Source organism: Phaenicophaeus curvirostris, chromosome 8, assembly GCF_032191515.1.
Source record: "Phaenicophaeus curvirostris isolate KB17595 chromosome 8, BPBGC_Pcur_1.0, whole genome shotgun sequence".
Classification (NCBI taxonomy): domain Eukaryota; kingdom Metazoa; phylum Chordata; class Aves; order Cuculiformes; family Cuculidae; genus Phaenicophaeus; species Phaenicophaeus curvirostris.
Genome location: NC_091399.1, coordinates 16,485,426 through 16,504,722, shown reverse-complemented (window position 1 = coordinate 16,504,722; position 19,297 = coordinate 16,485,426). Strand labels below are relative to the sequence as shown.

The window sequence follows — 19,297 nt, the reverse complement described above, 5'->3', positions numbered from 1 at the left end:
CTGGCCTTGTGTGTGAGCAGAGAAGGAGCAGCCACGAGACACCCAGGATTTGGGAGAGCAGCCCATGTTAGAGGGGCCTGGGCTTTCCCAGGATGAGGCCAGCGTTCTGCTTCCTCAGAGCCTGGCCAAACTCAAACATCCTGAGCTAAAATTTTGCGTGCTTGTTGTTTGCCTCCGAGGGAACCGTGTGTGCATGTGCTCACCCCTGTGAGATCCGAGGGATGACACTGACACCCTTGTTGAGAGCAAGATTCACGTGAAATTTCCCCAGAAGTGGGAACCAAAATATGCCTACTCGTAGCCACGCTAGAAATGTGAGAAAAGGGGGAAAAGAGGGCAAATCCATCGGTACCTGAGAGACCAAACTCTCTTAACATTTTACATTCAAAACCTATTTACCTGCTGCTGCAGTGCCACTCTCTCTGGGCTGGGTGTGCTGAAGGCGATGTTTGAAAGTGAACAGACCTGCAAGCTGTTCAGCAAAAGAGAAACCTAAGCCCTTGCCTGCTGATAATTCAGCAGGAGTATTTGAGAGGTAGCGGAAGATCCCTGTGCGTCCCTTTGTTGCAGCAATGTGCGAGGAAGGAAAGTCAAAATTAACGATGGGTTGAAGAAGTGTAAATAGAACCTTAGACCCAGAAAAAGCTTTATGCTCACGTCCAAAACGTGCCGAACCAGTGAGTTACGTCCACATCAGACACCGACTACTAAGCCTGGGGAGGCCCCATGACCATTCTCACCTTCATGCAGAACCAGACAGAAACGGGGAAGGTCATTATGATGAACAGGAAAGACAAGATGGTCAGAAGCCACTCACAGATGCCCAGACCTGGAGACTTTACTCCTAGGGAGAAATACAAAAGGACTGTGTTAGCAGAGGCCAGCTCCCAAAATACCGACAGCCTGACAAGCGCCCGGGCCCGTCAGCTTCAGTGTTGGCCTTTGCCTAAACCCGGCGCGTGTGAACCATTTGCTCTCCCTGGAGCTGGCTCAGGTGAGCAGGAGCTGCCAGGACGCACCGACAGGTTTCGTCCCCGCTTTACTGCCAGAAATGGAGCCGTGCTTCCCCGTGGGGCCTCGACTGGAGAGCAGCCTTCAGACTGAAGACCTGCAGGCACCAAGCGGTGTCCAAGGGTTTGGAAGGAGCAATTTGTTGGCTGACCTGGGAGCCCAGAAGTCCGTCGGGAGAGGTGAGCTAAGGGCAAAGAGAAAGATGGCGAATAGGAAGTTGATTTCAACGTGCACAGCCTGAAGCGCCCTTCCCTGTCAGAGGATCTCAGGCCCTTTGGAACAGGAGTTCAGTCGCATCCCAGCTCCCTGATGCGGTGGGACCGAGCCGCTGGTGCTACTGAAATCTCCCTGCGCCCTCCAGCGGTCACACCGAGGCGTGGGGGCTGACTGGGGTGCTCGGGTCAAAATGACCTTCCCCATCTCCCCAAAGCCAGGACGGGGCGTCTTGACCTGGCTGACCTTTGTTGTGAGGGAAAACCTGCAGGTATGGCCTGGAAATAGATTCCTTCTGGGGTACCTAGACCCAGAGGGCGGACCAGCAGTGAAGTTAGCGTCCCTGCGCGTCTCCCACTTAGATCTTCTCGAGCTCTTCCCTTCTTGCCCCTTTGCCTTTGGAGCTCTCTGCAGAGCCAGCAGGTCTGGAGGGAGGTTCACATGCCAAGAACCTGCGTGATCACTCTAGCTCTACAGCACCAGGAGGCTGTGAGGCTGGCTGGGGTCTCCCGTGTCTCACCCCAAGGAAAACTGTGTCTGTGCCAGGTGGGTGCGATGGCACTCACCGTGCGGAGTTATTCTGTGGCCGTACAGGGTCAAAGAGCCCACAGCTTTCCAGCCCTTCCCCTTCCATAATCCATACCTCCCTCTTGCTGCTCACTGTCCAGCAATGCCATTGCCTCCGTTTCATTCTTTGAGGATTTACACTATTCTTTGCCTAAAACTAGTATATATACCCACTGCTTTTGTAAAGCGTGAGGCCTTTTTCTAGAAGGGCATCCAATTCAGCGCCGAATTGTAAACCAAAAATGTTATTGCCTTTGCCTCAAAGACTTGATCCTTTTCAAGGTTTTACCAGTGAATGAGCGTTTCCCACTTGGGACACAGGGGGGACTCCCCATGCCTGGGATTAGGGATGCAGGGAGCTGTGTGAGGGGCAAGGGGGCACGTGGAGCCCAGCGGGGAAGCACAGCTGGTGCTTTTTGGCCCTCGGGCTCTGCCTTTCCCCCCTCAGAAGGGGGGCTCAGGTGCCACTGACCCGCAGGGGCTGCTCCAACAGGGGAAAATTCCCGCCTCCTCCTCCCCCACCCCGCCATTTTCCCGCCAGGAGGCGGCGGCTCCGCCCTCGCGGAGGAGGAGGAGAAGGAGGGAATTAGGGGCCCAGGGAGCTCTGGGGTGAGTAGGGGAGCGCTTGGGGGTACAGGGAAGGTTCTTCATGGTCTGTGAGGGGCGAGGGTGCATCCCCCTTCCTGGAATTAAGGATGCATGGAGTTCTGTGGGGGGCAAGGGAGCACGTAGGACAGAGCAAGGAGACCCCACGCCTGGGATTAAGGGCAGGGGGGTCTCTCTGAGGGGCAGAGAATCCCCATGCCCGGGTTTAGGGGTGCAGGGAGCTCTGTGAGGGGCAAGGGAGCACGTGGGGCTGGAATTAAGGATGCAGGGAGCTGTGTGAGGGGGACAGGGGGGACTCCTCATGCCTGGGATTAGGGATGCAGGGAGCTGTGTGAGGGGGACAGGGGGGACTCCCCATGCCTGGGATTAGGGACGCAGGGAGCTGTGCGAGGGGCAAGGGGGCACGTGGAGCCCAGCGGGGAAGCACAGCTGGTGCTTTTTGGCCCTCGGGCTCTGCCTTTCCCCCCTCAGAAGGGGGGCTCAGGTGCCACTGACCCGCAGGGGCTGCTCCAACAGGGGAAAATTCCCGCCTCCTCCTCCCCCACCCCGCCATTTTCCCGCCAGGAGGCGGCGGCTCCGCCCTCGCGGAGGAGGAGGAGAAGGAGGGAATTAGGGGCCCAGGGAGCTCTGGGGTGAGTAGGGGAGCGCTTGGGGGTACAGGGAAGGTTCTTCATGGTCTGTGAGGGGCGAGGGTGCATCCCCCTTCCTGGAATTAAGGATGCATGGAGTTCTGTGGGGGGCAAGGGAGCACGTAGGACAGAGCAAGGAGACCCCACGCCTGGGATTAAGGGCAGGGGGGTCTCTCTGAGGGGCAGAGAATCCCCATGCCCGGGTTTAGGGGTGCAGGGAGCTCTGTGAGGGGCAAGGGAGCACGTGGGGCTGGAATTAAGGATGCAGGGAGCTGTGTGAGGGGGACAGGGGGGACTCCTCATGCCTGGGATTAGGGATGCAGGGAGCTGTGTGAGGGGGACAGGGGGGACTCCCCATGCCTGGGATTAGGGACGCAGGGAGCTGTGCGAGGGGCAAGGGGGCACGTGGAGCCCAGCGGGGAAGCACAGCTGGTGCTTTTTGGCCCTCGGGCTCTGCCTTTCCCCCCTCAGAAGGGGGGCTCAGGTGCCACTGACCCGCAGGGGCTGCTCCAACAGGGGAAAATTCCCGCCTCCTCCTCCCCCACCCCGCCCTTTTCCCCGCCAGGAGGCGGCGGCTCCGCCCTCGCGGAAGAGGAGGAGAAGGAGGGAATTGGGGGTACAGGGAGCTCTGGGGTGAGTAGGGGAGCGCTTGGGGGTACAGGGAAGGTTCTTCATGGTCTGTGAGGGGCGAGGGTGCATCCCCCTTCCTGGAATTAAGGATGCATGGAGTTCTGTCGGGGGCAAGGGAGCACGTAGGACAGAGCAAGGAGACACCACGCCTGGAAGAAGGAGGTGAGGTCGCTGCTTATTGCCGATAGAGGGTTTAACCCCAGCACAGCTGGAGAGGGGAGTACATGGCCATGATGGGCAAACCTCTCCCTCTACGTGACCTGGGCTTCCAGTCCACCTTGGAGCTGGTGGCAAAAATGCCTGACGTTGTCAGAATCTGTCCTCAGGAGAAAGGCACGTTTCTCCTCAAAGGTGGGGTTTTATTGCCGTAGAAGTGGAGGAGTTGTTTGGAACCTCATACTGGTATGAAGTGATGCTCTAAAACCAGGAGGTGCAGAATGAATTGCCAGAGCTGTAGGTCACGTATCTCTGTCACTCTTTTTCTCATATAGCTCTGTTTAATTTTTTTGCCGTTGATGTTTTTACTGTGTCTTAATCTGCCTTTTTGTACTTTTCTCGTCCTTCCTCCTGGAAAATAACAGAGGCTTCCAGTTCTTTTTGTACATTTTGCACTCTGCTCTTGGTTTAGAAACTGCAGTAACGTTTCTGTAAGAAGTTCAGTCTGTATCAAAGAACTTCTATCATTTTCCCAACAAAACTTGCAGCAGATGAGTTTCCTTTTGTGATCCTGTATCCAAGAATTGGACCCGCCTTTCTGCTTGGATCTGGATTTCTAGGGATGAGGGTGCAGGTTGGTTCTTGGCTGTTTCATCTGGTTCATTTCAGTTCACAAAGGGAGAGTAAAAGTTACCCTGTTGGAAATGCGATCTAGCGTGATTGGTTTTGAAAGACACGCCTGCTTCTGAAGAGGGTGGGGAGAATAGGAAAGAGGAGGACCTTTGCTTGTATAAAGCTTTCAGTAGTTTGCTGTCTTGGTAATCGAATAATTTCTTTCTTTCTTTCTTTGGTAGCCATTGCAGATGAGATCACCAGAGGTATTGCAAAACTGGTTGCCAGGCAGGAGGAAAGTGTTAAGTCACGAAAGAATGATGCTGTGAAGGCACGTGCTGCTTTTCCCTCTAGGAACACAAAGTGTCTCCCTCGCAAAGCCAGTGCTCCCGTCCTGCCAGCGACTGGGAAGGCTGAGCTGCAGGATCTGCTGAGTTCCTCACCACTTCTGCTCAGGAACTTTGAGAGGGCCTATCGCAGACGCTTTGGCCGGCCGTTCCAGTATAGGTGATACGGATTTGTCTCTGTATTTCAAGTCCTTGAAAGTGTGTCCGATATCATTGTTGTTGAGCAGACAAAAGCAGGTTCCTTGCTGACCCTGAGGAAGTAGCCGGAAGGTGAGACAGCGAAGGAAGAGGTGCCGCAAGGTGGGGCGCGCAAAGAGGTGCCAGAAGGTGAGGGAGGGTATTATTTAACTGGAAGTATGTAGCTGCCAAGCAGCTGTGTTTCAAGTGATGATGCTGCCTTTCCAGTAGCTGTCGTAGTCCTGGTTTCCCTAAGCTTTAGCGCAGAAGGGCTGCGAGGTACTGTAGAAGCAGCTGTTACAAGGGTGGTGTTGTGGTAGCAGAGAGCTTAACTGGAAGTTTTCTACAGTTTGCCACTGTTTTTCAGTGCGAGGTGAAAGAAGGGATGTTAAGGCCCTTTCTGAATGCGTGTATAGGACTGGAATTTCTAGTAATTCCAGGCAACAGGTAATAAAACTAGAAGGATCTCTGGCACGTCGGCTCCGCAGGCTGGTAAAGCCTTCCAGATGCGCTTTTTGAGGCTGAAGCACTAATCTGAAAGGCATAGCTATACTGCTTCTCTGAAGAAGAGCCTGTAGATATCCTCAGCGTTCCCCTAACAACTATGAGAGAAAGCAGAGGATTGCATAAGGTTCCTGCCAAATGCCTGACTTTTCTTAGCATCATTCTAGGAATTTATTTAGTCCTTGTCATGCTTGCAAGAGCAAGTGTGTTTTATTTTGCTTGAATTTATTAGTACGGCGAAGGATGCCTCTCAAGCAAATCCCCGTGACTGTGGGTGCTACAAGAGATGAGGAAAATGGCACTAGTACTTGTACGCTTTCATGGCCAGGTGTATTCTCCTTCTGCTTAATATGTAAATAAAGAATAACAACTAAACTCTCTTTACAGCTGCACCTGCAATTGAGATGCCTCCTTTGGAACCCATCCGTGATGCCAAGTGGTTTCACCTGCCGGCAGAAGAGAAGTCAGAGCCGGTGGAAGGACAAGCACTAGATATGGGTGATGTCCTCAAACAAGTAAGTGGCAGGATGAGTGATCTGTAGCTTTGTCATGTCTTCGTCCAGGGGGTGATAATTTTTTTCACTGCTTTTGTTTTTGCTTGGTTTGTATTGTTGATGCACTGTTGCTTCCAAAAAAAAATTGTACCTAGTTTAGATGAGGCTGGAGGTGACCAGAGTCATACTGACCTGATATATAACTCTATGTGCCCTCCAGCCTAGGTCTTCTTCTTGTCTCTTTCTGGTCTTGAGATCTCTGTTGGAGATCGTCCAAAGCCAGTAAAGCATAATCTTGTTCCCCAATAAGAGTGGAGACAATTCTTTTTGTGTTCTTAATAGCCTTCTTCTGAGAGTAGCTGTGTGACATTGCCCCTGCTGCAGTAGCGTGGGTTTAAGTGTCTAGCAGCTACGTGGCAGAGCTGAGGAATGGTCCTTGGAGACCTCAGTGCTGTCGTTGCCACTCTGCTCTTTGGTTGGACTTGAAAGTTTTGTTGCTGTTGTTGTGGTTTAGCAATGTATTTTTAGAAAGGGATGGAGAAGTACAGAGGCTCTGACCTGCCAGACCTGCTTGGGAGAATTTCTTTGTGCCCCCTCTATTTTTTTTTCCTCTTTTGAGCATCTTTAGGCCTTTGTTTTCTCAGGAAAGTTCTCCTGCTGCGAATTATTTCCTCTGCCAAGCTCATCTGGTGGTTCTACACAACTGTACAGTTGGAGTACCTAGACAGGGAAAGGGTTGCAGGGATTCTTTCTGAATTTGGTGTGCTGTTCACTTAATGAACTTGAAAGCTTAGGGCTACGAGTTGGATGAAGTCCGTGGGGAATTTCCCTAGATCAGACAAAGTCTGCTTGTGGGAAGGGTAGAAAAGGGAGAGAGATGGTCCACGTAGCCCCATTTTTTTCTTGTTATGTGTCGCAAAGGGAATCTGTTTAAAGATTCTAGCAGGGCGAGTCTTGGAACGTGTTTGTACAACTCGTGTTTGTCATGAAGCACCAGTTTTGCTGGTTTGTTTTAAAAGTGCCCTAGAGAGGAGGAAAGTGAGCTGGAATGTGTTTGGGTAGGCAGTGAACCAAGATTTCAAGATGCTGCAAAGTCGAGGGGAAAGATGCGACCTGAGTCCTGGCCTGCTGTAAGGTATGGAAGTATCTGGTGATGAGACGCCAATAGCGGAAGCGTTGTAAGGGACAAATGAGGGACAAGGGCCGAGTCAATCTGCTCGGCCCCGAGAAGGGTCAAATATATAGAGCTGCTGCTCTTGGCAGCTTTTTCTTGCCGTGCCGAGCAGAAGGAAAGTTGTCATCCACACCACTCTTGGCAGCTGCCGCTCTGGCTTAAGGCAAGGAGTTAGCCAGTCTTACGAGCCGTGCCTCTTCTAGGGCTAGTTTTACAGTGTGTTCGGTTGTTTACCTTTTTCTTATAATTTTCTTGCTATTTTGTGAAGGTGTTTTTTAAGTAGACATTTCTACGTCTTTCAAAGGAATGTCTGTTGTCTCTGCCAACGTGTGAACTACGTGATAAACATCACGTGTGCCCGTAACAGTCTGACGTGAGGAGCTTTCATGGAGCAAACCTGTCCCTTGGCAATATCACTGTTGACTGGCACTTCTGGGAGGAAATCCATGAAATGTAAGGGGATTTTAGAGGTGCTGCTGCTGCTCAGGCAAGAATTCCCTCAGGTACTCTTTAACTCAAAAATGTTAACTGCCTGGTTAACTCAATGTTTTAGTCAAAGTTTTTAACAAAAAGAATTCAAGGGTGTTCTTCCTCGCTCAGTCTGCAGGAGAGACTCTAATCTGCTTTTTTAAAAAACGGTTCGAAGGGCTAGTATTGTCTCTCGGTTGACTGTAGCCGTGTAAGCAGTGGGGTGTGCTGGAAGACAAATTTCCTGTAAGTTGTCTGGTGTGTGATGCAGTGGTAACTCGTAGCATACTCACAATGAGTAAAACTGGAATAGTTTTGACTTCTGGACGCTGGAGGAGTGCTGTTTGTTGGCACAAACCGAATCTCTGGAGGCAGTGAAAGTGGCTGATGTCTGATTAAGGTTTCCATGCACGCTGGTTCAAGTGGAATAAAGTTTACAGCAGCTAAAGAATGATGCAAAATTGCAAGCTGTGCCAAGAACTGATGTACAAATTTGCCTAGAATGAGAAAAGAATAGGATTTGTAGCGTTTGTATGTTCTTATCTTTTGGGAAATAGCTCTGGTGTGTGTGAGATGCATTTGTGCCTTCTGTGTCTTGAATTGTTTTCAGATAGTTTTTCTACTTCAGTCATGTGCTCTTTCATGGGGACAGAAGATAGAAACAGCATCTTTGGGGTAAAATCCAACAAGCAGGTGGGTTTTTTTGGTGTGAGTTTTTGATTTTTTTTTTTCTCTTTATCAGTAGCCATTCAATATCTTTGTCTAAATACCTAACGTGTCATCAGTTCCTCTTCTTTATTCCTTGAAGGAATATGAGGAAGGTATTTTTGTTGCACCACTCTTTACACAGGAGGGAGGAAAGACAGAAGGAAGGTGGAGGGTGTGAAAATAGATGTTAGGATCCCAGGGACAGTTTTAATCCGAGTTTGCGCTATTTGTTGGGAATCTCTGATCTTCAGTAATTCATGGGTTCCCAGGAAAGCAGAACTATTTTTTTACCTTAATGCAGAGGCCAGTTATGTGTGTTCAGGGCGTAGCAAGACTTCTGAGCGCTACTTTCCTCTTGTCCCTTTGTAGTGTCAAGATTTAGATTTGAAGCTGTCAATCTTCAATCTGGCAACGACTCCAGAAATTCCCCCTGATGCTGTTCAGGACAGAAGCCTTTGCAGTTTCCCACCTTTGGAGCGCTTGTGTTTGGTGGGAGTCTTTGTGGAATGTATAATCTCTCCTAGCCGGTTCTACATCCAAGCGTGCCACGCAGAAACATCCGATAAACTCCAGGATATGATGTTTGAGATGAGGGGAGGACGTGCTATGCTGATTCTGTGCTATTACCTGGGTATTTGCACTGAGGGAACAGGGCACCCAGCTGTTTGTTACGGTCACTACAGGCTTGACTTCTGGATATGGAGATGCCAGTGCCGTACTAAATCACATAATCATAATGCTTCCCCATTCCTTTTATCTAGCAAGCAGTAAGTATCGCTAATAGTTTGGCTGTGTCCTAGACGGTCTTAAACTTTAAAAGCCTGGAAAAGTTGTGGAAAGGAACTTGAGGGTTCTGTATTGTTGACATTGCTATTGCTAATGTGCTTGGTTAAGGCTTTTACTTCCATCTCCAGCACTTACCAAAAGCAGCAGGTAATAAGCGTTAGTCATATCTATATTTGAAAGCAAAACCCCATCAGTGGGTTTGTCTGTCAGGTACGTTGTGCGTTTGGGACTCTTCCACTACGCTGCAGTTGCTGTTAGTCGTGTGCCAAAGTAAATACTGGATGTCCGTGGGGCAAACGTGTGGTCGCAGGCTGCAGACAGGTACTGTGTGTGTAAGCCAGGACTCCGGAACCTGGCTCGTAAGAAGCCCTGTGCCAAGTCAGGGTAATGTTAAAAGTGAACGACTAGAATGGCTGTATTTAGTCGCTGATTAGCGCCCATTAGTTAACTTTTTGTTGGACCCCAAGAATACAATTTAAATGTTAAAAGTTTAGGTTTGTGTATTTATTGTCACTTGGTTTAAGTAGAACAGAAACATAAACTATCTATTAGAACAACTCCTGAAAATCGGTCTCGTGGAGGCTTTGAGAAATGAGGATTCTTCTGAACCCTGAAGTGTATTTCTGTTTATCCATCTCCTGCGTCCTACCAAGCACAGTTTTTCATTGTGATCTCTGGCAGACACTGTTACTTGAGTAAACTTGTTTCTGATCGTTCTGTCATGCCTGAGTCTTCAGTACGTCCTGGACAGCTTTGCTGTGTAACGGTCTCAAAATGGTGGTACCGCGTTATCATCCACCGCGTGATCAATGACCAAGAAGCAGAGGTGTTCTACGCAGATTACGGAAACCTGGGAATCGTCCGAAGGTTTGCCTGGAAATGGTTCTCAGGATTAGCTGTTCCATCGCCTTCCCAGGGATGAGGGTGAGGCTGCTGGGCCTGTCACTCTCCAGGAAGACATCCCACCACGCAGGTTTCCTAGAAAGTGTCTATTTGGATTTTTTTTTCCCGTAGCAGTGCCTTGCAGGTACTTCCTTGCTTACATGTTAATGCGTGAGGTGACGTTAAGAACAAGATCTGCGGTGCAGATCACTCCAAGCCCTTTGCTTATCATCGCTGTGGGCTAAACCCTTTCCTCTTCCTTTATTCACTCTTGCCCCTTTCTGTCACTTTCGAGGAAGCTCCCTAATCCTCTTCCCTGAGTTTTGTGAATGGACGTAAACATCTCTTGAACAGACATCCTCCCAGTTGGGAGCATTTGTGGTGTCAGAGGTACTCGTTCTCCTCTGTAATTCAGTACCTTCCCCATATTTGCTTCTGCCCTCTCATTTGCCTCTATTCATGCCTGGCCATAGGCATTCTGTGTTTCAAAAGTGATTTTTCTCTGTCCATAACTTTCTTATCAAAAGAGGTTATGAGGAGAGGATGCTTGGGCAAGGGAAGGCATAAGGGACCGGTTGTTATTGCTATTTCTGCTGTGCCCCTTCTCTGGCTACGGAGTGTTTTCCAAAGCTGCTGTCGGGCTTTATTCGTAAGCACAAAATGCGATATGTGCCTCTCTATTCCTAAGCTGATCTTAAAACCCAGAAGAGGAGGAAGTTCTGCTCTTCTGCCTGGTTTTGCTCCTTTACTCCTGTAACAGGTTTTGGTTTTTTTTGCGTTGTAGGCGGTGCTACTTGAAGCTCCCTGCTCAGGCCATCCCGTGTTCCTTGGCGTGGGTAAAACCCGTGGGGGTACGTGCTCACATGCAGTTTTCTTTGACGTATGCATGACAGCCATCAAGTCGAGGTTGGCTTTTTCTCCTGACAAGGGCAAACCTTTGGAATAATTTGGGTCCTGCTGCTGTTACGTTCAGCGGAGTGTGACTGCCTAAGTGTCTGTCTCTGCAGGGGATTGCTCTTCCGCTGTCTGTTTTCCTTCCAGTCAGAGTATTCTTGCTCATATTGTTGCAGAAACAGATAGCTGCCGTTAAGCAAATGAACAGACTTGTTTCTTCCCCTGCCGGTAGTTCTCCCTGGTCCTTCTGAAGTCTTGCTAGCTCCAGGCCTCTGTTTTAAATCTGTCTTCTCTGACAGAGCTTTCTTTGAGTGAGTTGGTTTGATGCAGTCAGCGTAGCCAAAGGATTATAGAGGTCATAAAAAAAGTTCCTCCGTGCTGGGAAGCCTCTTGGTCAAGACACCTGAGAAATACAGTCTCTGAAGCAAAGCGCATGAGCACGGTTGATTCTTCTGCATTGTAAAGACATTATTTTAAAAAAGTTATTTCCTCTGTTTTTTTGAGGGTTAAAGAATCACAATTTTCTTTGCAGTGAAGCTTAGCAGTTTCCAAAACCTGACACTTTTAAAGTCTCTAATTATGTGATTCCAGAAATTAAAAAAGAAAGACGCAACAATATTTTAGGCAGTTGTGGTAAAAATGAGCGGTGAACACCATTGAAGCGTGTTTGAAAACAGACGTTTAGGGTGAAAGGGCTTCCCAGTGTGCCTAGCACTGCGGCCTTGGGGTAGTTTGATTTACTTCAGTGCTGGGAAGCTTGTCTGCCTGACTTCCCTGTATTTGTCCCTAGCCTGACCTGGCTTCACTGCCTTCTTGACAAGTACTCACAAGGACAAATCTCGGGCACTGGATGTTGATCTGTTTACAGTAACTTAACATTCTCGTTTCTTCTTCAGGGTTCACGGTCCAATGATGCGATTCTCCTATTCAAGAAGCTGTGTGATTCCAAGCTACTTGTGGGCGTCGTGGATGAATATGTGAATGGCATTTGTCATCTCTTCCTGTGTGACGCAGCCACTAAGGACGATATCTACTTCCACGCTGTCTTGAGCAGTAGGGGATGTGCTGACATCTGTGGGAAGAAGGTTCCTTCCCAGGTCAGGAGGGAGGTGTGTGCTTCTGACAGGAAAGGCAGGGAAAGGATTGGTTGGGTGCCTGTAGTGGAGAGATCTTTACCTTGAAGCAAGTAGTTTTGTGAAGAGCAAAACCGGTATTCCCTGCTTCCCTGCAATTTACTGTTTTGGGGCTGTATCCCACGGTGTCTACGGTGACAGCTTTCTTTTTGGGTAAGGTGGAATTCGATGATACAGCAGAGATGTTCTGGTTTAGCAGAACAAATTCTTTTCATCCTGACTTCTAAGAGTGGATTTTTAAAGTGGATTAGCTTGTTAATATTGCCGAAAAGGAAAATAGATGTTCTGAACATGAGGCCAAGCTGGGATGGAATTGAGGAGTTGTATTTGTAACTTTTCTAAACATTGTTAATTCCGGTAGGTTTTGTTAGTCATAAGTTGAGGCCTCCGAGTCATCCAGACCATGAGAGCAAGTCCATTAGATGTTACTGTCTGGCTTCAAGTAGCGCTGCATAGAATCGTAGAATTGCCAGGTTGGATGGTAGAGTCCAAGCATTCCTATCTGCCGCTAAACCGTGTCCCTGAGCGCCTTGTCTGCCTGTCTTTTAAACACCTCCAGGGACAGTGACTCAACCACCTCCCTGGGCAGCCTCTACCAGTGCCCGATGACCCTTTCTGTGAAATTTTTTTTGTCTGATATCCAGTCTGATATCCATTTTTTCTGCTAGCCAGTGGCACGGGCAGTTGAGTGAGGAACAGGGTAGTTAAATAATTTTGGCCTTTCCTGCTCTAGGCCCCGGAGATTGGTTGTGCCGTTAAACTGAATTATAGATATGGTCTTGGCTTACAAAGTCTCTTTCTTTGCCAGTGACATGTATAGTGCTGGACGGTGTAACCAGGGTAGATTGCATGTTGTGCCTTGAGCAGAGATTCAAGCTGTGAGCCAGCACAGAGAGCATTTATGATTTAGGCCCATCAGTGTTGCCTGAATGTCTCAGCTCCGTTTCAGCAAGAAGTCTGTGGATACGAAAACCTTTAGAAAGGTGCTGCAACAGTTTTGTATCTCAGCAGAAAGTCAGGCTTTGCAGCCCGGAGTGCTTGTATCTGTTGTTTCGTTTAGTAGATGCAGAATGTGTATTTTGGCAGGATTAAATCCAATAATTGTCTTTTTGCGTGTGCGTGTTCCATTTAGCGGGTAGGGGGCTATTGCTGGGTGATTTTATTGCTGGAGGGAGTTGATTTTCTTAGTAAGACAATTTCTACAAGAATTCAGAGCTCACTTGTGGGTGGTGTGCTTCTTTGTAAAACCCATTAGAATTCTTTTTATTCTTTATGGTGGTGACAACTTACTTTTCTTGACTCAGCTGTTGGGGTTTTATTTGTTCGTAGGGATTTGAGGAAGTGAATCCTTCAGCCTTGTATCTTGAGCCCAGCAGAAAGCAGGAGAATGCTGAACCCGTGGAGCCACACCTTCGCTTGCAGCAGGAATCTTTGAACGTAAATAGTGACATAGCAAGCTCGAAGCTGGATGAGGATGAACTGTGGGAACAGGTGAGAGTTTGGCTGCGGTGTGACTATCGTTCAGTGGAATTGGCTCCAGGGATCAGTAGATGTGTTGGCTTAGTCCTATGCAGTGTCTTGTGGAGTGGTTTTTTTTCCTTTGCTTTTATAAAAAGCAAGCAGAACCGTGACGTAACAACAATTACACGTGGACCATAAATAGGTCCGTCGCTGCTTGACCTCTGATCCCTTTGCAGACTTCAGGGAGTCTGTGCTCAGTGAGTTCTCCAACCTTCCATGTGCACCATCGTTTTTGAGTTAGAGGGAGAATGGACTCCAAGAACTCAGACCAGTACCAGATCCCTGAGATCAGTTTGACTTAGCACTTTCCTAGTTTGCACCCCAGGAGCCAAGAGGTGGTGTGGTCTCCTCTAGTGTCTCTGGGGTTTGGCAAAGGATGTGTAATAACTCGGAGTGTCATTTACGTGTGGGAAAGGACCAGAAGAACTAGCGATGTCTTGTTTGCCTTAAGGGTCTTGCTCATTTTAAACTTCTCCGAAAGGAATCCATTTGCAGTCTTGATTGTTACAGGGGTTAAAGTTGTACACGACTGGAGTTTTTTTTAAAAGTTAACTCTAATAGCGACCGATACCCAGGTCTGGATACTGCTGTACGCCTTTGATTTCAGAGCAGGTTGAAGAGAGGAGCCCTTTGCTATTATTTAATGGATGAAAAAGAATGATGAACAGAGGGGTTAAGCAGGGAGTAAAATCCAGGTCTTGGGTGCAGTCTAGCACGGTACCGTTAGAAACACCAGGGGTATTGTTTTACAGGTCACTCTCTCTACTTTTGTGTGATTTAAATTGTAGTTTTTTCATGACACATTTTACTACTGACGCCAAGTAACTGTCAGCTGTTGAAGTGTTCAGCAGTGGGCTGGCTCCAGGGCTGTTTACCTGACATTCCTCTGAAACGTAAAAACGTAAGAGTTACTGTAATGTCGGTAACTTGTAAAGCGGTCATTTTAGCCAGGTTTTATTTTAGCCAACTGTGTGTCTGGGCTAGGGAAACTATAAGCTGCACGTGTTGGATATTGGTGGGCTTGCACTGTCAATACATCATCTGAACTGAAGGTCCCAAACATCGTCTTTACGTGGGAGAAATGAATGTGACCGAGACTCTGCAAATCTGAGTTTATTGTGATTTTTATGGTAAAATCTGGTTAAGTGCAGCAAGATCCATGTGTGTAAATGTCAGACAGAGCTGGCAATTTGGAGACTAGAGGAATGTTAAGTGCCTTCAGGTTTTCTTCTGTTTTGAAGGGTCTTAGAATCCTTTTCCAGGAACAGTAATCCTCTCTTTTCTGCTATTCTGTTTAGTTGCTCGAAACGATTCCTCTCCTCCTCGGTGCATCACTGATGTCACCATCAGTATCAACTCTAATAATTGCTCAAAGTGTTTAGAACTGGGATGAAATACGTCTGACTCTTGGTACTGCTCGGCTAGCGTTTTCTGGGAACTCCTCTTTGGCAGTGGGGAACTCCCTTTGTGTTGTCCAATCTTAGATTTGCCTTGTCAGGATTAACTCGACCCCCTCCTCTGCCCTTAAGTGCAAAATGGCCGGACGCTGAGTTGTCTCAGCTGTGCTGTGTGAAGGCACTTCTCCATGGTGAAATTCCTCAGAAGGCAGCAAGCAATAACCAGAAAAGATTGCTCAGATAAAACTGTCCTTTCCAGGTGGTAAGTTTTCCTGTGGAGTACAGAAATGAAAGTGGGAGTCAGTAGCTTTCCTTGCTTTGTCTGTCTCCTTGGCAGTGGCACCTCTCTGCTGAGGAGGAGTTAGAGGGGGATGTGTGGCCAGCTTTGGATGAAGCCAGTGTGCAAAGCACAACGGACCGAGCCCCTGAACCTGCACAGGAGGATACAAAAGAAAGTCCTCCAGAGCTCATCACAGAGGCGAAGGTGAGAGCCCTGCGCAGAGCTATTGCAGTTGAGGAGGGTTATTCTTGGTTTTAGGTTGTGTGAATTGCTTTGACCTGTGGTTTTTGTTTTGTTTTTTTTTAAAGCGTCTGGCATGGCCTCGGGGCTGTGTTTTCCTCCTTGCTGTTGTTTCTGGTGTTACGTTACGGGTGCTCGACTAGTGCTCTGCTGGTGCATTGAGGTGTGGTGGGCAGCAGACTACTCTTCTTTCTCTTTCATGCACAGTCCTGAGGGTTACTGGGAGTCATTGTGGGGTTTTCCTGGATCACTCAGAGGTCCCCCCTGGGTTAGGGGGATGGGTTTGAGAGGGTGGCATTTTGGGCTGTGCTTTGAGGCATTGTGTGGCACCAGTAACACAACTTTACTGCTTAAATAGTGGTTAATGATAATGGTAATGAGTCTGGCCGGGCCTGCAGCATGGCCTTTGGCCTGCGCTCTCCTTTGGGTTCAGCAGGGAGCCGGTGTCACTCAGGGTTTGTCGAGTCACAGAAGGTGTTATAGAGCTGGAAATGGGAGTGTGCCTGCAAGGTTTTGGATATCCGCAGCTCCTTACCCATCTGGAGATTGAGAGTGACTGAGACAAAGCGCTTTGTAGAAGGACGAGGGGGAAGTTGGCTCTCAGATAGTCTAAAGCAGAGCTGGAAGAACTGGTGGCGCTGGGAGATGTTACCTGAAGGGGATGGAGGGAAAGCAAGCTGGAAAGGGACCTTGAGAGAAGGAGAGAGGAGGGAAAACCTCTCCTAGGAAGCGTGGGGAGAAAGTACAATGAGGTGAGATGAGAAGTAGGCAGATGAGCAGATAGCAATAGGGTCCTTGTGAGCTGACTTAAGTACTTCCCCACAAGTATTAAACGGCGAGTTCCAAAGCATAGGGATTTGCTAACTGGACCAGAGAAGGCCTGGCTACTCCCTGCTCCTCACGACACTCTCTAGGGTACCTGCTCTCATCTGCCTCTTGTGTGCTAACAGACATTTTTAGCGTCCACCCTTGCACCCTGTCTGTTTCTGCTTTGCTGTGGAGTGGCAGTGACGCTGCCTATCCCAGTGAGGATAGCATGGGTGGCAAGAGGAGGTGATAGTCATCTTTTACATCTGTTTGGTTCTTTTTTTTTTTTTTTTAAACTCTTGTCCTAGCAGTTTTTATTTTTACTGCATGTCAGGTGGGGATTTTACAGTGGGCTGGTGGGTATCGAGCAGAGTCCGGCTGGTTAATTGGATTCACCTCTCACCCAAGTTATTCTGTATGGGTGTCCTATCAGTACAGAATTTCTGCTGCCCAGCCGTGTAGCTCTCCGTGCTGCTTCAGGAGCACCTTGTGGTCCCCTGGGGAGGCCAGTTTATGTTGTTTAAATCCTTTTTTTTTTGTGACAACAATTGTTTTGTTGTGGGCTAATCCTCTGAACACACTTCCACCCAAGTGTGAAGCAGCTTTGAATGGCGATTCACCCCTTGTGAGGATGGATGGCTCTCTTCTGCTGCCTTGACAACAGAAGAAGCCTAGAGAGCAAGTACCGGATTTTTGAACAGCCGTAGTTGGGCAAGGGGAATAGTTGCTTGTCTGTTGTTTCGCTATTTTTCTTGTCCGGGCTGCGTTAACAAATACAAACATTGGCTGTATTACCTGTCTGTGGCCGAAAGGTGGGTAATCGTCCCTGGAACTTGCTTAATTTGAGCAAAAATGCAGAGCGACGGCCTCTGACTGTGTTCCCGCTCCCTTGCAGAAACTCCCTCTGCTGCCATAATTTGTTCTGCGTGGGGCTGCCGAGAGGTGAGCCAGCTGTTCGCTCTTTGCTAAGACATGGTGATTTGTATCTTGTGCTAACGTGTCCCTCTTTCCAGCTTGCTGTGCAGGAGAGCTGCCCTTTGGCCAAAGTTGTTAGTAATTACTGGTGTTTTGTTTTTAAATTATCCAGTTGCTCTCCTTCCAATTGAGAGAGGATACAGACCAGGGCAGCCGATGAAGCGAATGTACTAATCATGCCTTCTCATGTGTTTTTGATATACCTTTGCAGACACTTCCCTCTCTTGAAGAGTCCTCAATACCAGTTGTCTTCTTCAAGTCGGTGGAAGACATTTATACCTACTCCAGGCAACCAAGAGGAATGAGCCAAGATGACCCTGATCAGACAGAAAGATTTCCCAACGAGGCCCAACGTCTTGCTCTGCATCCCGCTGTTCTACTTATGGCAGCGCCATTTCTGCTGGACGACCATAACAGTACGAATAGATTTGTCAGTAAACTTTGAACACAGCAGAAAACTGAGCAGCCTGTAACTGTGCTGCGACTCTTGCAGTCGCTGTTGGGCATCTTGGGACTAGTGCTGCTGTTTTGCTAGAACAGGTGGAAACGTTGGTGTTCCTGTGGGGTGGAGATACGACGATAGTAAATAACCAGATGCAATGCATCGGTTTGGTCTTTCGTGGGAACAAGTGCATTGAGGGTTATTTCTCTGATTTTTGCTGTCTTTTCTAGACTTCAGGCTGTTTTCGTGCAGAAGTCTGTTTCTCCATGCTAGCCCGTGTTCATTTCATACTGAATCTCTGACTGCCAGAGGTAAGGGACAAAAGCAGTTTTTTAACTTTGTAAGGTCCCTGTGTGGGTGTTCATCTTCCAAATGATGAAAGGATCCACCAACCTGTATGAGCTTTGCCCATTTTACAAGGCCAGTTGACTTGCCAAAGGCGGCGCCTGTTCTTTGTGCCTGGGAACGGATCTGTCTGCGCTCTCTGTGGAGTGGAGGCCCGGTTCTCTGGGCAGGAGCTACTCAATTCACATGTGACTTCCCCCCTCGGGGAAACGGATGGGAAATCAGATGTGAATTGAGTAGCAGCACTGGGAGGAGAGGGAGAGAGGCTCTCAGATTATACTGCGTTGGGCTTACCAAAGAGATGTGCAGTAGAAAGCCCTCTTGCCGTGACCCGGTAAGGTCTAGGCAAAAGGGACATCAGTCTAAAGTGGAGCTCTGAGAGTTGCCATTGTTGATGCCGTCTTTCTTTTCTGTGTTCCTCCTTATGCAGGGAAAGAGGAAGTGAGGAACAGACTTGCCCAGAAGTGCCGAGGTTGGCCTGTGCGGTGCCAGCGGGCTGTGTGACCAAGCGCCGTCTCTGAAACTGCTTGTCCCTCCTGTCACGCTAGCTGCCTTGTTCCCAGCTGCTCGCTTAGCCACTTGCGGTTCCTACTTGCAGTGGTTCCCCGGCCTGAGAAAGAACTTGAGAAGAGGGGAAGAAGGCTGAGCAACTGCCAAGGAAGGCTGCCTGGAGTAGCAAAGGCCACCGGTATGACCACGCTGTTATTTTCTTTGTTCAGAAATGTTTAATGTTTCAGGAAAACGGTTTGATGTGGTACTGATTTATTGCTCTTGGCTGTTGTTCTGAAGCACTGCATTAGAGTGTGACGTTGTGCTATATATCTTCTAAGTTTAGGAGAGGGAAGTGGACTACCTATCCCTCACTCCCTCAGCGCACAAGCAGTTTTGACGTTGTGTGGGGAAATGGTTTTTTGATTTTTGACTTCACGGATGCTCCACACGCTCCTTGCTCTTAGGAGAGGTGGTTGTATCCCAGCTGTGGCCTCAGTCCATGGTGATGTTGAGAACTTGCAAAAGGAAATCTCCTTCCCCGAGAGAAGGATGCTCTGAATTGTTGATGGATCGGGATGCCAGACCTACGAAGCATCGGGAATCCCGTGGTACAGATATTGAATGAGATCTATAAAGAATCCCGTAAGAAAAGGCTTGAAGCTTGACATTGGCCTTGTTTACGTAGCTCTTTGCCTGTGGCAAGAAATCCTCTTGGGCCTGAGTTTATTAATGCAGAGAAAAGTTGTGGGAAGAGATGTGCCCTGGCTGCGAATGCTGACATTCAGCTGCTTTGCTGCTGCCTGGACT

At 48.6% G+C, this 19,297-nt stretch overlaps 1 pseudogene; it reads left to right on the top strand.

Moving 5' to 3' along the window:
• Positions 1–726: 726 nt before the first annotated feature.
• LOC138723321 (tudor domain-containing protein 5-like) lies at positions 727–18,644 on the top strand (annotated as a pseudogene).
• The last annotated feature ends 653 nt before the right edge of the window (positions 18,645–19,297 follow it).